Raw genomic sequence first — 16952 nt, forward strand, 5'->3', positions numbered from 1 at the left:
CAACTCTTCAGAAGCCAGGCCCCCAGGTTCCATCTTTCTACCTGGGGACAACACACTGGTCCCTGAAAGAGGAGATCCCCTCTGGTTGGTAGTAACCATGGAGGTTCTATAGCCAGTTCTGTTAGTATGGAGAACCATGGCTTTCTGGGCCAGTGTGGTGCAATGAGAATCATTGATGTATTCTCTGTTCTGAGCTTCCTTAGTACCGCTGGTATGAGTACTGGCGGGGGGGAAGGCATAAATAGTAAAAAATAGTGTAGCGCTATGTGTATATACAAATCAAAAATATGATATATATGAACAGTGGATCAATTCGTCCTTTGCGGGACAAAAACAGTATTGAAACAACACTAAGTAATACATATAAACAGTAGAAGTGACTACAATAAATGGGTAGTGTAAATCCGTATTATAAACACAAGTATTAAGTGTAAAAAGAAACGTATATATGTAACAAATCAAATAATATAGTCCATTAAAAATTAATGTTTAAGTCAATAGTGACTAGTGGAATGGAAAACCACCACCAAAAGTCTATAATAATAAAAATGAAAAATAGAGAAAAAAAAAAAAAAAATATTCGCAAGGTTTCCTCCTAAACGAAGTTGTTCACTTCTGGTAGATGAATAGATAGATCACAGATGGGTGGAAGGTCTAGATAGGTGGCAGGACCATCACCAAGGCATCTAAGGAGGCTTACCAGAATCAGATGACTTGAGAAGACTTACGTCTCACAAGTCTAAGAAAGCTTAATGACCGCCAGGTCTGGCGAGATGAATCGTCAGATGATCCTCAGCTTCCAAAAAAGGGGGGGGAGGGGTCTCACCACAGCTTCAAACGTCCCCAAGACAGTCCAACAGGCCCAATGGATAATTCAAATATCATGCGAGAAAGAAAGCTCACATGGAATAATAACGTTTTTAAAAAACATCAATTTATTAAAAATGGAAAAAATGAACACTCACATGATAGGAGATCAAAAACGGCTCATATAAAATCATTTGCGGTAATAGTGAGGGGTCCACCCGACATGTTTCGGCTACCTAGCCTTCATCTGGGGTGTGGAGCCCCCCCCCACCTCACCGCTATTTAAACAAGAAATGACCCCCACTGGGAGTGTCACTATACCGGAAGTGACGTAATTGATGCCACTTCCTGGTTGCTGAAAAATGGTGATAATTTTACTATATAGATGTATGAAATGAAAGGGGCAATGAGCGGAATGATACCGCTATATCTAGCAGGTGAAAAATCAGAATCACACATTAGGAGATAGATTAATTGCTTGGTCGGCTACTTCGGAAGTAACTGAGTGCATACCAAGCCTCACTTTCAATATAGCCGGATCGCATTGGTTAAAGCGCCTTCCGGCTCCGCCCAATGGATCCAGCATCGTGAAACGAGTGTGCGCAATGACGTCATCTGCAGTGCTGATGCGGCGTCAGTGCGCTCCACTGAAGGAACCAAGCCTCTCTCCCACAACGGAAGCCAAAACACTTCCGGTATAGGGAGAAAGACGCTGATAGGCAAGAGAGGGCCGGGAAGAGTTATAGTGATTTGACACCACGTAATAAGTGTCAACAAAGGTGGATTGGGACAATCAATGTTTAGATCATACCAAAACAACTTAGAATAGATGGCAATACTAGTTACAATGATAAAGAAAGCATCAGTCATGACCAAATAATATTTGAAAATATTGAGTAGAAGCTAGAATGACACTGCCAGTGAGGGACATAACATAGCATGGTAAATAGCAAAATACACATAACAAGATCTCAACATGAGAAGACATCCTTATTATGGTATTCACTGCACAGATTATGTATATTTTAGAATAATAATAATGCATAATTGAATGATAATATACAAAGTTGATCTAAAAATATCAATATATGGATTCAAACTTAGTATGAATACTATGAATAATTAAAATAAAATCAAGTTAGAATTGTTTTATATATATATAAAGGAGAGACAACAAGCTAAATAGCTATGCTTGATTAATAAAAGAATTGATGTCCCACTCCACTTTAATCCCTTGCGGAAAGTGGGACCCCAATTCGTAAATCCAATAAGTCTCCAGGCGGGAGACGCCCCTAAGGGTCGAGCCACCCCGCCAAGGAGCAACGTATTTGTCGATAATAAGAAACTGCGTGCCCTCAGGGTTTCGGTCATGAAATTCCCTATAGTGTCGAGGCACGGTATGTTTGGTGCTACCTGCTTTGATAAGATTAATGTGTTCAGATACCCGTACTGTGAAAGATCTAATGGTCCGCCCCACATACTGCTTACCACATGGGCAAGTCAGAAGGTAGACTACCCCTGTAGTAGCGCAAGTGCAAAATTGTTTTATCTTGTAAGAACGGCCAGTCACGGTAGAGGAGAAACTATGACTTGCCTTCCTGCCACTGATGTTAAACTGGCAGACCAACATTTTTTACAGGGGTAGAAACCAATCCAATTATGAAAGGAGGAAGGTTTATTCGGGGGGTTAATGACATTAGGTGCCAACTTATTTCGGAGAGATGGAACACCTTTGAAAACCACCTTAGGGGTCTTGGGCAACAAAGGGCCCAAAACCTTGTCAGTTTTGAGGACATCCCAATGGTGTTCAAAAATTCTTTTGACGTATTTATGTTGAATGGAAAAGGACGTCAGAAAAGACCATTTAAAGTCCTCATTTATTTGTCGAGGTTTATCCTCTAATAATGATTGGCAATCAATCAAACAGGCATTATTAATCTCCTTATCTAAATCGGAGGGGTTGTATCCCTTCTCCAGAAACCTATCTTTAAGGGATGCAGCTTGGATCTTGAAGGTGTTAAGGTCAGTACAGTTCCTACGTAGTCGCAGGAACTGACTTTTAGGAATTGACCTGATCCAAGGCGCATGATGGCAGCTATCGGTGGGTATATACCCGTTCCGATCGGTAGATTTAAAATAGGTGCTGAATACAAATTGGCTTTCCTTTCTTTCGATAACCAAGTCCAAAAAATGGACTGAAGTGGTGCTCGATTCAAATGACAAAACAATGTTCCTATTGTTATTATTAAGGGTCGCCATAAAATCAACTAGATCATCTGGACTACCAGTCCATAGGAGGAGGATGTCGTCTATGTACCGAGCCCACAACAGAAGGTGTGGGTTACTCATGGCATAGACGACATCCTCCTCCCACTTGGCCATAAATAAATTGGCCAGACTGGGAGCGAACTTAGCTCCCATCGCGACCCCCTTGTGTTGACGGTAGAATCTACCATCGAACCAGAAATAATTGTGCTGCGTTGCAAACTCAATTAGTTCGATGATATAGTCCACCTGGGGTGAAGCGAATGAAGCATCCCTATGAAGAAAACATTTAACCGCATCAATACCCTGACGGTGCGGAATACAGGTGTAAAGGAATGCAACATCCGCAGTTGCCATAATGAGATCACCTGAATAGGAAACATTAGAAAGTGTTCTGATGACATCTCTGGTATCTTTTAGATAAGACGGCATCTTTGATATGGATGGCTGGAGGAAAAAATCTATGTATTTCCCGATTTTAGAAGTGACCGAGTCGATGCCACTGATTATTGGCTGACCTGGGGGGTGTAGGGGGTCCTTGTGGACTTTAGGCAGGTAGCACATAACAGGTATGCGTGGGGCGAGGGGGACTAAAAATGATCTCTCCTTTTTATTTAGAATGCAAGAATTAAAACCTTTAGAAACTAATTTAAGTAAATCCTTCTTATATTTCTGTGTAGGATTACTAGATAATTCAATGTATGTCTCTTGATCTCCCAAAATACGATGCATTTCATTAATATAATCTGATTTGTTTAATAAAACTATGCCACCGCCTTTGTCGGCGGGGTGAATAACCAGATTTTTATTGTCGCATAAAGTCTTTAGGCCTGTTGAAGGTAGGGGGTTATGAAATCTACGTTTTAATGGAATGTTAGTTAAATCCCTCAACACTAACTCTTTAAACAAATTAATAGCTGGTGGGAGTTGTGTTGGGGGGCTGAAAAGGGAAGGGTTGGATAAACCCGAATGAACTGTGCCAGACGTTGCTGTCCTGGCTACATTCCTGGAGGGGTTAGAGATAATATATCTCTGAACATTAATTTTCCTGATAAACTTTTGGATGTCGATAAATGTATCGAACTTATTGAGTTTACACGGGGGGAGAGAACTTGAGACCTTAGTTTCCTTAGTACCGCTGGTATGAGTACTGGTGGGGGGAAGGCATAACACCTGGTGAACCTCCATTTCTGCGCTAGAGCATCTACCCCGAGTGCTCCATCTTTTTTTAAGGAGAAGAAGGCTCAGACTTTCGTGTTTTCTTTTGATGCGAATAGGTCCACTTGTGGAACTCCCCATCTTTGTGTAATTGTCTTGATTACTTCTTGATTTAATCTCCAGTCGCCTTCTCTCAATCTCCTTCTGCTGAGAGAGCTGTCTACCTGATTGAGTTCTCCTTTTAGGTGGACTGCTGATAGTGAAAGGACGCATTTTTCCACCCAATGTAGAATCCCTTTTGCCAGGGACCACAAGATTCCACTCCTTGTTCCCCCTTGCTTGTTTACGTAAGCAACTACGGAAACGTTGTTGGACCAGATCTGTAAATGGTGACCCTTCAGTTGTTCCTCAAAGTGTTTGAGTGCTAGAAAAACTGCCTTTAGTTCCTTCCAGTTCGAAGATCTTTTCATTTCCTCATCTTTCCACACTGTTATATGTGGACCTAGATGGGCCCCCCAACCTACGCCACTTGCATCTATAGTCATTACTTGAGTGACTGGTAAGGTCTACATCCGTCCTCTGGTTAAATTTTCCGGATTCCTCCACCACCATAAAGACTTTTTTACTTGCGTTGGTATATGTATCTGGGTCTCTAGTGAATCTTGTCTGTGATTCCATATTTTTAAAATAAATATTTGTAGTGGTCAAAAATGCAATCCCACCCATTGTACTGCCAGGATTGCTGAGGTTAATAGTCCCAAAGCGGCCATTGCCCCTCTTGTGCATGGTTGGCTCTTTTGTAGCATTTTCATTGCCTCTTGAATTTTTGTTTTTTTTCTCTTGGTAAAAACACCTTTTGTTGTCTTGAAACTAGGGTGTATCCCAAATACGTAATCTGTTGGGAGGGGAGCAGGTTGGACTTCTCCAGATTTAGTAACCACCCCAGTTTTTGTAAGAAATCCTGGGTGTAACTCAGGTCTTTGATGAATTTTTCTGGAGTGGTGGCAAAGATCAGCAAGTCGTCTAGGTAGGCAATGACTGCGATGCCCCTGAGTCGGAGCGTCGCCAAAGGTTCTGCCAGTACTTTTGTGAATATTCTAGGCGAAGATAAAAGCCCGAAAGGAAGAGCCTGAAACTGAAGGTGGTACGTCTCTGCCTTTGTTTTTACTGCCAGTCTTAGACATTTTTGACATTTTTGTCTTTTGGGATGTGTAAATATGCATACTTTAGATCCAGGGAAACCATGTAGCAATTTGGATGCAATAATACCTTTACTGAAAAGATTGAGTCCATCCTGAACCATCTGTAGGTCACTGACTGGTTTAAGGGTTTGAGATTTAGTATCGGTCTGAATTTCCCCGAGGGTTTCTGAACCACAAACATGTGGGAGTAAAAGCCCTTGCCGATTTCTTCTTGTGGTACATAGCTTAACACTTCTTGCTTCATTAGTTCCTTTATGGCTTCCAATAGACCTCTGGCTTTCTCTATGTTTTTTGGCAGTTCCGTGGCATAAAACCTGCTTGGGGGTAGGGTTGAAAATGCCAAACGACACCCTTGTCACACGATTCTTAGTATGAATCGGCTTGAGGATATCGCCTCCCCTTGTGGAAGGAAGGCCCCCAATCTCCCCCCCCACTGTGACCAACTTGTCACTGTTTGTTATGAGTTTGCTCAGGAGGACGAAAAATTGCTCCTCCTTTGCCTTTCCCTCTCTGGTTCCAGGTCTCTTTTGATTCTCAGCCCTGGGTGGTCCAAAGCGAGGCCTCGTATCTGTTCTTGGTCTTTTCGTTCCTTGTTGCGGTTGACTCCAGGTTGGTTTACGTTTCAACGGAAAGGCTTTCTTTTTATCCGCTATGCGGTCTAGCACCTTTTCCAATGCTGGCCCGAACAACAATTTCCCTGTTAGTGGGATTCCACAGAGCTTGGCCTTAGAAGCACCGCCCCCTGCCAAGTCTTCAATCACAAGGCTCATGTTGCGGCGTTTGACAAAGCCGAGGACCTTGCAGCCATCCGTACTGACTCTGCGGATGTGTCCGCAATGTAGGCAATGCCCTTGAGGAACGTAGAAAAGGATGATAATATTTGCTCATTCAGTGTTCCCTCCTCAATGTGGGCCTGTATTCGAGTGAGCCAGAACTCCACGTTTCTTTTTCCAAAATAGATTTTTATTGAAAGAAAAATAGTATAATATAACAGTATCACAGTATCATCATACAGTTGTACAAAAGGTGGGGAATAGACATAAATTCTTATGATTGAGACAAATGTAACAATGAATTGATTAATAACAGACAATCTCTTGTTGATGATTTACTATGTCAGCGCGGGGGGGGGGTTTAGATTAAATCCAGTAACATATTAAAGTAACTATCGAGAGGTTGAAGTTAAATATGGTGGCATAAGATATTTCTTCTTCTTTTTCCACTCTCTTTCTCCCTCCCCCCTCCTCCAAGTCGCTGTTGTACTTCTTAGAGGAGGATTCCCAGTCGTTGGGTGAGGGCATAGGAGTTTGTATGACGATTCAATCCATGTGTAAGGTAGAGGTGTTGGACGGGAGCTCTGTTAGGAGACCCAAACCGTACAAGGGGCTAAGAGGGGTTGTGGGTGGACAATGAGAAATAGATAAAAGAAGAAAAAAGAAATGGGGGGGAAGTAAAAGAAGAGAAAGGGGAGGGGGGGGGAAATGGGGGGGGGAGGGGAGAACTAAGGGGCTTGAGGGGGGGGGAGGGAGAGGGAACAACAAAAGGGGGAGGGGGGGGAGAATAAGGGGGCTAGAGGAGTGCCTGTCTCCTCGGTCTCCGCCACTTGTGGTGTAGATTCGGTTTGGTGTTGTTTTATGGTGAAGCAAGTCAGGTTTGTTCGATCTCAACTCTCGGAAAGTGATATTGGGCTAACTTTGACGTTTGGCCCCCCCTACTCGTCCCTGGTTTAGGGGTGGGGGGTCCACGTCAACTGGGGAGGAAGAAGAGGTATAGGAGTGGTGAGGCTGAGAGGCTTATACAATACAGATCGTGGGTGATGGGTGGTGAATTTAAATGGGTAGGTCCAGGTCGAGATTTATGTCATCAGTGTTAGGTATCTGTCGGTTGACCGAAAATGGGTCCAGCTTGCCCACGTCTTAGAGAATCTAGCTGGGGAGTCTCGTGAGATGGAAATAAGTTCTTCCATTTCCGCTATTTTATTAACTTGTGTGAGCCATTCTTGGATGGTCGGAGCATCAGGCGTACCCCAATGTCTAGGTATGCACATTTTCGCTGCATTTAGTAGGGGTAAGATCAATGTTTTACCGTAGTACGACGTGGACAAGTCTGAGTGATGAAACAGGCATTGTGTTGGCGTATGGTCTAAGTTATAGGTCGATATTGATTCCGTGAGTTCTCGGACTTGTATCCAGAATGATTGAATAGCTGGACATGACCACAGGATGTGTAACAGTGTGCCCGGTTCATCCCCACATCTCCAGCATTTGTTGGGAAATGAAGGGTTAATTTTATTCAAGATAGCTGGGGTTCTGTACCATCGTGTCAGGGTCTTATAGTTATTTTCCTGAATGGATACGTTCAGGGAGCCTTTATGGGCAATCGTGAATATGTGTTCCCATTGGTCTTCTTCTAGTTCTGTTTGTAATTCTCTTTCCCATGATTTGCAAGCTTTCCCTTCTTTGGGGGAAGTTTTAGTAAATAGTATAGCATATATGCTGGATATTAAATGTTGTTGGGGATTGGATTGAGAGCATAAATGCTCAAATGGAGTAAGTGTTCTTGATATAGAAGAGTCGCGGTTGGCTTCCTTTAAAAAATGCCGAATTTGAAAGTAAGTCCAGAATGGTAAAGGGTCCCTAGTGATGGCGGGTGTCAGTGTGAGGCGATCTAGAAAAGATCCGTCGCGGAAAAATTGATGTGCTTGTATGTTGGGGAGTAGCCATTGGTTTGCTAGAAATTGTGCGGACATGCCCGGAGGGAAGGCAGGGTTCTGTCTTATAGGAGTCAAAGGGCCCGGGGAGGATGATATGTGTAATTTACGGCATGCGTCCCTGAAACAATCCAGGGTCGGTCCAATGAGAGGGTGTTCTTTGAGAATGGGGGGGATATGTGTCGACGCCAGCCAGGGTGCGGATTTCAGCGGGAAGGGGGACAGTGATCCTTCCAGTCTGACCCAGTCTTTGAGTTGGGTGTGTAATGACCAGTCCACAATACGGGTAAGGAGGCAGGCCCAGTAATATTTTTTCAGATCTGGAAGCCCGATGCCCCCCTTCATCTTAGGCTTTGTCAGAAGATCATATGCGATTCTCGGAGGTTTTTGTTTCCATAAAAATTCTGTACAAAGCCTTCTATAGGATAAGAAAAATGACGGGGGGAGTTTGATGGGAATAGCTTGTAAAATATACAGAATGCGGGGAAGAATATTCATTTTAATAATCGCTGCACGCCCGAACCAGGAAAATTGGGGTTTGTTCCAATTTTTGAGATCAGCAGAGATCGTTTTGAGGATGGGAAGATAGTTTTGTGTAAAAAGGTCTGATAGGTTCGTTGTAAGGTAAATGCCAAGGTACTTAATAGCGTTTCGTCGCCATTGGTTGGGGAAGTTAGATTCGCACTGCGCAACTGTTTCTTTTGGGATGGTGACATTGAGGGCGTGTGATTTGGTGAAGTTTATTTTAAAATTAGCGATGCGCTGGAAGAGGTGGAAGTCTTTTAATAAATTTGGGATAGAAGTGTGGGGCTCGCTAAGGGAAAGTAGGATGTCGTCGGCAAAGGCTGCCAACTTATAAGTGTGGCCTGATATGGGTATGCCTTTAATATTCTCATTTCTCCTGAGGCAGTTCAGAAGAGGTTCAAGGGTTAACACAAAGAGGATAGGGGAGAGTGGGCATCCCTGCCTCGTTCCGTTGGCTATGGAGAAGGCGTTTGACAGATGTCCGTTAATCCTAACTCTGGCCATGGGTGTCGTGTATAGAGACATGATTGAGTTAAACATGCGATTTTGGAGGCCTAAGTGTCGTAACACTGCCCCCATGTAGTCCCATGCCAGTCTGTCAAACGCCTTTTCCGCATCCAATGATAGAAAGAAACCTTTATGTTTATTAGTTGTCATCCAATGATGGGGATTTATGGCTTTAATGGTGTTATCCCTTGCCTCTTGACCCGGAATAAAACCGACTTGGTCTCCATCGATCAGTGATGGTAACAGGGGAAGCAGGCGGTTGGCTAGGATTTTTGCGAAGAGTTTTATGTCAACATTTAGTAGGGATATCGGCCTATAGTTACTTACTAGGGTCGCGTCTTTTCCTTCCTTTGGTATAACTGTAATGTGGGCTTCCAGGAGTCTATGGAAGGGGAGCGTGGAGGAGGACAGGGAGTTGAAGGCTTTGAGAAAGGGGCCTGTGAGTGTCTCTATGAAGGTCTTAAAGTATACGGCTGTGAAGCCGTCTGGGCCAGGACTCTTTCCGGCTTTTAACTGTTTGATTGCATTTTTGAGTTCAGCTTCCGAAATGGGGAGTTCTAATTGGCGAGTATCTTCTCTGTCAATCGGTTTAGGGCAATGTTCTTTTAGAAAACTTTTAATGAGGGATCGTCTATCCTTGTTATTAGATGCACCGTCGGTAGTTGAGCCAAGATTGTACAGTGTAGAGTAGTATGCTTCGAATTGGGAGGCTATGTCTGGGGCTGTGACTTTCGATCTACCTTGGGAGTCGTTGATCGTATGGATATTGGAACGTGCTTTGTTTTTCTGAATGGCTCGGGCCAGATACTTTCCGCTTTTATTTCCGAATTCATAGAACAATTTCTGTTGTAGGATGAATTTACGTTTTGTTTTTTGTGACAGTTCTGTGAGAAGGTGTTCTCTTGTTTGTGTGAGTTCTCGATATGTTTGTTGGGCCTGAGTCTGTTTGTGAGCTAGCTCTAAGGTTTTAATCTTCTGGATTAGATTTGAGATACTGGCTTGGTGGGCTTTTTTCCGCGACGTTCTGAGGGCAATAAGTTTGCCCCTTAAGACGCATTTATGGGCCTCCCACTGTGTTAGTGGAGATGTGTCTTCGTTGTCATTATCGATAAAGAAGTTGTGTATGGTTTGTCTAATGTCTGTGATATCTCCTTCTGAGGTCAAGAGGGTAGAATATAGGCGCCAGATTTTTGAAACATTCTGATGCTCAGGGAAAGTCAGTGTCATTGTGATGGGGTGGTGGTCAGATAGGACCATTGGTTCAATTGTCGCATGAGAAAGGAATGGAAGGTCTGGTTGGGAGAGGAAAAGATAATCGATTCTGGAATATCTGTAATGAGGGGCGGAGAAGAATGTGTAGTCCCTGACATTGGGGTGAAGAGTGCGCCAGGTGTCATGTAAGAGCAAGTCGTTTAATTGCAGTTTGATTTGGCGCAGAGTTCGGTATGGCAGCGATGTGGAGCCTGAAGAGGTGTCTAGAATTGGGTATAGGGCTCCATTAAAGTCTCCTCCGAGTATGGTTAGACCAGCGGAGAAGCCTGATAAAAGTTGGGAGATCTGTCTAAAGAAGCTAGATTGTGCAGAATTGGGGCTGTAAATATTAGCCAGAGTTACAGGCCAGCCCTGTATCTTGCCTTTTAAAAAGATATATCTGCCTTCCTTGTCAATAAGCGAGTCAGAGAGTTCCCACGTTAAGTTTTTGGAGATCAGGATTGAAACTCCCTTAGTCTTTGCTTGTGGGTTGGTAGAATGGTAGGAGTGAGGGAACCAGTGGTTTGTAAGCTTAGGAATCTTGTCTGCACGAAAGTGGGTTTCCTGGAGGAAAACTATGTTGGATTTTAGTTTGTGCATCATAGACAGAACTTGGCTGCGTTTTTCTGGGATATTGAGCCCTTTTGCGTTTAGGGATGTCTCTTTTAGTGTGTCGCGTTTGGTGGTGGGTGGTGTGTGCGACATGCTTTAAAGGGATGTGTTCTTTTGTCGGTTTGGTCAATATACCTCCTCGAGTGTGTCAGGGGTGGATCGTGGGAGTATAGTTGGATCGAGAGGAGTCACGGAGGCGAAGTGGAGGTGACGGAGACCGAGGAAGCAGTAGAGGGGGGTGCGGGAGATAGAAATGGGCTTAGAGAGTCTGAGGGGGAAAGGGGACTGTCAAGGGTAGAGGAAGGGGATGGGAAAGGGGGGAGAGGAAAGGAGAGGATGAGAAGGGACAAAGGGAGGGAAGAGGAAGGAGAAAAGATAGAAAAAAGATCAAGAAAGATATGTGAGATCTAGGTGTACCGGAGGTAAAGAAGGGTTCGGAGACCCCTCTTATGGGGTAATATGTTATCCGGTATAGGTCAACGGGGAAGATAGGTTCCCGTTGAGTGGGGAAGTGGAGGGAGCCGGTGGTGACGGGTTAGAGATAGAGTGTAATCCTCTGGTCCTCAGAGGGGTGTGGATGGTCAAGATAGAGAAGTGAGCCTATAAGTTATAGTATTAGTCTTGGGGGTTAAGGAATAAATGAAATGAGGGGGGTCTTAAATTTAAAGTAGTGTCATTGCCAAAGATAGAATATCACGTGAGGTCTTTTGGGGCAGGAGAGTGAGTCCGCCTGACTAAGGGAAGTCGGCCTTAGCTATTGTGGGGATGTGGAGCGAACGTCTAGTTGTGAGTCATTTAGATAATTAGAGAGACAAGTAAGGAATCATCTGCACCATCAACCTTATAACATTAACCAGACTATATATTTAGTAAATAATTCTAGCGTTATTTATGCTCGCCTTACTCTCAGAGTAGGCCTCCAGCCTGTGCGACCGAACCCCATACTGTATAAGAACCGATAGTCTGAAATTTCACCAAAGAGGTGGGCCGGCCCGGTTTACTCGGGTGTCTAAACATCTGGATGTCATAATATAGAGATCAATGACCAGGCGGAGTATGGGGTCTTTCACACATGCCGGAGGTCCCCCCGGGTTCTTTTGCTTGGTTGCCAAAAACAAACTTGGTATGTTGTGTTGAACTATTGATAACGAAACGAGAGTATTAAAAAATAAAAAAAATAAAATGACATATCATTACATGTTATGCACCCAGGTCTTAGGCCTGCCCTACGCGGGGTCAGCCATACATTCGGTGAGGAGTCTCTCAAGATTCACCATATACCTTAGGTCATTGTATGACGAGTATTCAGGTAATGACAGTAATAGTAATGATACTAATACCTCCTAGCTGGATTTTTAGGTTCCTATGGGTTGTAACTTAACTGAAGATAACATGATAACTCTTACAGTGTACCAACCGGATGAGCGGCTCCACACAGATTAATGCTTTTACTGGGGACATTGGGGAGTGCAGGCTATGTCTTATTCGTCATCTTAGTGGATGCCTAGGTTTAGATACCCATTAACCTTTTGGGTAATCTCTTGATCAGGTGGAGGGGGTACCCGAGCATATGAAAATCAGCTCTTAATGTTGGGGGGACATCGGTAGGGGTAGGGTATGTGGCGCTTGGGCGGAATAAAGGGTGTAGTTGAGGTACTGTGTGGAACCGCCCCTCCAGGGAGGAATCAACATTGTTAACAAACAACATCACTAACAAGCAAGTGAGAGCCCCAGTTTGTTTGTTTGTTTTTTTTTTTTTTTTAAAAACAAGGGAGCCATTTAAAATAAGGGGATTCTGACCTGGGAATGTGACCTATGTCTGTCACATTAGGGAATGATACTAGCCTAGGGAGGTTCAAGGAGGCCCACTTGAGGGATGAGTTATGGGGGTGTCAGAATGGTGAGGTGGAGATAAAATAAGGAAAGGAATTATTGTAATTTGGGGGGCTATATAGCTTTCACAAACAATAGTTAACTTCGTGCAGGTTCATGCTATACTTGCGTGTCCAATGTTCTATTGCTTGAAGACTGTGTTAAATTTGCTATGTGAACTGACTGGCATAAAGGAGGGAGGTAAAGGGGTGGGGGGATGCTTTCACAGGTAAGGCCAGTCTGTGGGGCTGAACAAAAAGCGTCCATCTTGGGCTAGGTGTGGGAGAGGCGAGGAGTTATGGTGGTCCTTTGAGTGTAGCCTTCTTGCTTCTGGTTTGTAGGAGATCCATTTGTGGGAAATCGGATGGTCATACTGTGGATTGACGTCTGTCTTGCGTAGGCCTTCGTAGTGTAGGGGGTGAAATGATTTCAGGTGATTTCAGGTGAGCAATCGAAGATAGGAGTGGGTTACCCCGTTAGTCAGCACCACCGTGGCGGAGTCTTCTGTGGGCAGGAGAAGCTGTGGGGCTGTTGTCTGTAGGGTTCCTGGGTCCTGTGGAAGTGTTGGCCCTGGGAGAGTTGGATCTGCGTCTTCTTATGTGGAACTCGTCGCGTACAGGGATGGAGCTGGACCTTCTGAGTTGGGGAGGTCTGAGAGAGCGGTACCAGTCGGGCAGTTCAATGCAAGGTATGTTCAGAATCTCACAGAATGTGGTGAGATCTTCAGGCACTCTCAGGTTAGCCGTTCGCCCTTGTGTTGATGCTGAGAGGCAAAAAGGGAATTTCCAGCGGTATTGAATTCCGTTTGTGCGTAGTATGTCAAGGAGAGGGCGTAAGTCTCTTCTAGTTTGTAGAGTGATGGGCGATAGATCTTGAAAGATTTTTATTTCTGAGCCTTGGCATGAAAGATTGCGACGATCTCTGGCCCTGTCAAGGATTTCTTCTTTCAGCTTAAAGTTAACTAGGCAGCAAACCACATCTCTGGGAGGGTCAGTGTCTCTACCCCGGGGCCTGAGGGCCCTGTGTAAGCGTTCACATTCAATAGGGGTCTCAGGGGGTCTGCCTAGGAGATCGTTGAAAACAGCTACGGTTGCCTGGGTAAGTTGTGTATGATCGATCGATTCTGGCATGCCTCTTACCCGTAAGTTGTGTCGTCTGCCACGATTGTCCAGGTCTTCCATGTATCTATGTAGGTCTCTGAGCTGGACGGAGTGTGCCTGGGATGATTTCTGGAGCCTGTGGATGGCATTCCCACTTTGTGCTGTAGCTTCCTCTATGTTGTCCATGCGGACCGTCATGGAGTGGATGTCTCTCCTCAGATCTGAGATGACCGATGCGAATGTAGCTTTGATGTCTTCCGCTACTATTCTTAGGTCCCCCATGTTCAGGGGGTGCTCTGTCACCACATGCCGTGCGGGCGATTGTGTCCTGTGCCTGCCTGAGGGGCTGAGGCTGGAGGAGCGCACTGTGGCCGAGTAGGCCTGAGATGAAGCCGGGGCCTCGCGTGATTGCGTCCGGAAGATCTCCGGAATGCTGCGGCCTGCTTGAGAGTCGGGTCTCCGCGGGGATCGGGAACGGGATGGGGACGGGTTCCCCTTAGATTTCCCCATGTTTTCGCTTTTGGAAGGCTCTTTTAAGCTGCTGAGAAACCCCCTAAGGACCGGAGCGCAGGGATTAGGCGTCCATTAGAGTCCGGCACCAAGCCACGCCCCAGAACTCCACGTTTCTAGCCACCACAGTTACTGCCATAGCTGGCTTTAGACTCCCTACTGTAGAATCCCATGATTTTTTCAGAAGAGAATCCATTCTTTTGTCCATTGCATCGGACAGCACTCCCATGTCTTCGAAGACTAGGTCTGTATGCCTCGAGACCTGGGAAAATGCTGTGTCTAGTTTAGGAACCTTGTTCCAAACTGACGCAGGGTCATCCGCAAATGGAAATCTTCTTTTTGATGCTTTTGAAAGAAGGGTTTCCTCTCCGGATCCTGCCATTCCTTTTTTATTGTTTCTACTAAGACCTCATGAACCGGGAAATTTTTCCTTTCTTGTTCTCCTAGGCCCTGGTACATTTGATCATGTATTGTTAGGGTCTTCTTTTCGGGTTGCTTGCCTAGGGTAGTATAGATGGCCCCCAGGAGGCTCTCTACTTCGTCCAGCGAAAGTTTATACCTGGAGAGTTTTCTGGAATCACCTTCCAGAGCTTCTCACTCTGATTCTTGGGAACCGAACCCTGCACTATCTGGCTCCTCCTCTGCATCCTCCCTGTAGGCTTCTGGTGGGCCTGCACTTGTCGAGGGTACCTGCAATTTTGGCAATGCTACCTGTTGAGGTGGTAGTGTTGCAGTTTGAGGCTGCGGCATCTGTAAACCTGCGAACAATGTTTTGAAAGACTGAAAGGTATTGGCTAGTTCTTTAACTGAAGCTGCTAACTCACTGCCTTATTCAGTGGAATGTTCCTGAACTACCTTGTCTATGCACTCTTTACATTGTGTCTTTACCCAGGAGTCTCTAAGTGCGACTTTATATGAAGGGCACCTCTTCTTGGAACTATGAAGTGGTTTAGTTTTGTCTATTGTTTTGCACTAAAATACACAATTACAGGTATCAAAAAACACATTCAAGCTTAAAGTACCCTGTATACATTGCAGGTTTGTAGTTTTAAAATCAAACATGTGGATTTCCTTCCACAGGACCACATGTTTTATCCCTTGGGACTGAGGGTATACTCCCCCCCTCTCCGATGTTACACAGAAGGAACCATGAAAGAGTTAAAGCTGTGGAGCAGGGTGGGAGTGCTGCTAACATTGAGAGCACTGAGCTGCTGCTCTGTCAGTAAGGATTGGTGGGGAGGGCAGTAAGTAGGGTTGCCACCTTTTCCTCAAGCCAAACACGAACACATTAGCAGCGCATGCCAATATTTTTTTTTTGTAGTACATACAATTCATTACCTCTGTACAAAGAAATGAACAGCTAATTTTTTTATGCAGTATACACTGTACATATATTTTTGTGATTAAATAAAATTTCTAATCATATGGAGTTAATCACAAGAGTCCCCCTTTATATCAGAGTCATCAGAGTTCTCCGTTAGATCTGAATCTACAGAGTTCCCCCTTACTTCTGAATGCACAGGGTTCTGCCGGAGAGGGGTGCAGAGGGTATAATGGGGGCAGTATGTTCAAGAGAGGAATGTGGAGGGTATGATGGGGGCAGTATGTACAGGAGAGGAGTGCAGAGGGTATGATGGGGGCAGTATGTACAGGAGAGGAGTGCGGTGGGTATAATGGGGGCAGTATGTACAGGAGAGGAGTATGGTCGGTATGATGGGGGCAGTATGTACAGGAGAGGAGTGTGGAGGATATGATGGGGGCAGTATGTACAGGAAAGGAGTGTGGAGGGTATGGCGGTGGCAGAATGGGGAAGGATTTCTTGCAGTGTCTATGAGGTGACCAGGGAGTGATGTTGGGAAGATAAGGGAAGGAAAGTGACCATGGAATGATGTCCCTCAGCTGGGGGGTGTAGGAAGCAGCTCGGAGTGATGTCTGTATGAAGTGGTCTGGGGGTGATGTAAGTTAGGGGGGGGAGTTGGAAGCTGAGAAGTAGTCAGATAGCGATGTTTTTAATAAAAAAAAAAAAAACTGTTGTGCTTATCCACTAAAAACATACAACAATAAATCATACAACAGTACTACTTGATGGAAACAATCTGTTATAAGATGTAAGTACAGATCAATGTAATCCTGCTCCTAGCACTCTGTATGTACAGATGATGTGAATGTAATGTATGACCATTCATATAACCCTGTGTTATCCAAGCTCTGAGTCTGTACAATCAGAGGTGTAAACTCATCACATATACACAGGGTTACATGAATGGTTATAAATGACTTCACATTATCTAGTCTGAACAATTGGGGAATGTTCGCATAGACAGACTGTTCAGGCTTAAAAGTTATGTGTCAAATGTGATCGGGCTGCAGACTCCCCCCCCCCCACACACACACACGCTCCTCCAATTCTTCTGTCAACTTAACCCTTCACTG

Source organism: Aquarana catesbeiana, linkage group LG01, assembly GCF_042186555.1.
Source record: "Aquarana catesbeiana isolate 2022-GZ linkage group LG01, ASM4218655v1, whole genome shotgun sequence".
Taxonomy (NCBI): Eukaryota; Metazoa; Chordata; class Amphibia; order Anura; family Ranidae; genus Aquarana; species Aquarana catesbeiana.